This window comes from Saimiri boliviensis, chromosome 2, assembly GCF_048565385.1.
Source record: "Saimiri boliviensis isolate mSaiBol1 chromosome 2, mSaiBol1.pri, whole genome shotgun sequence".
In the NCBI taxonomy this organism is placed as follows: domain Eukaryota; kingdom Metazoa; phylum Chordata; class Mammalia; order Primates; family Cebidae; genus Saimiri; species Saimiri boliviensis.
The window spans coordinates 164,958,373-164,959,089 of record NC_133450.1 but is presented as its reverse complement, the minus strand read 5'-3'; positions in this window follow the sequence as shown (position 1 = coordinate 164,959,089).

Here is a 717-nt window from a genome sequence, read left to right as displayed (position 1 = left end):
ACTTCATTGCTTTTATAGACTAGTTGTTCTCTATTCTTTTCCAAGTAGACTGCAAAGTAATTAATTTAAAACAATAAGTATAATTCATGGTTTCCATGGTTCCCCTCTAATGAACCTGGCATATGTCCATGCATACCCTATTCTTCACCCATACACTGAAGTCCTTTTACTTTGCAAAGCACTCTCTAGTCCCACAGCCTTGTTTATACCATTTACTTCATGTATTGTATTATTTTGTGCTGGTGCGTGTGCATATTCCTACAATTTTGGAAGTACAAAAATGAGTGTAACTCTTGAATAAAGTGGTGGGATAAACATAATGTTACATCTTAGACTATCAACTTTTGTCCAGTATTTGAAGAAAAAACAGTAATTTAACATGTAAATACTTTTAAATATTTATAAACAACTTCAAATGCATAATATAATACAATGTGCAAATCATTATCAAAGTGAAAAATAAATTTTTCATAAAATGTCAAATTTGCAGGGAGCTCTCTGAGCTAATACTATGATTGGGGTATTTTGGAGGAAGATTGTAAGGAGCTTTGAAATTTAGTGGAATAAGTTAAGAGCTTTGAAAGTACCCAGATTTGGGTATGATCAAGAATCTATTTATCATTAACTGCAAGATAATTTACCTTTTTGAACTTTAGTTCCTTTATTTATAAAATGATAATAGTTGGGCATGGTGGCATAAACATGTAATCCCAGCAA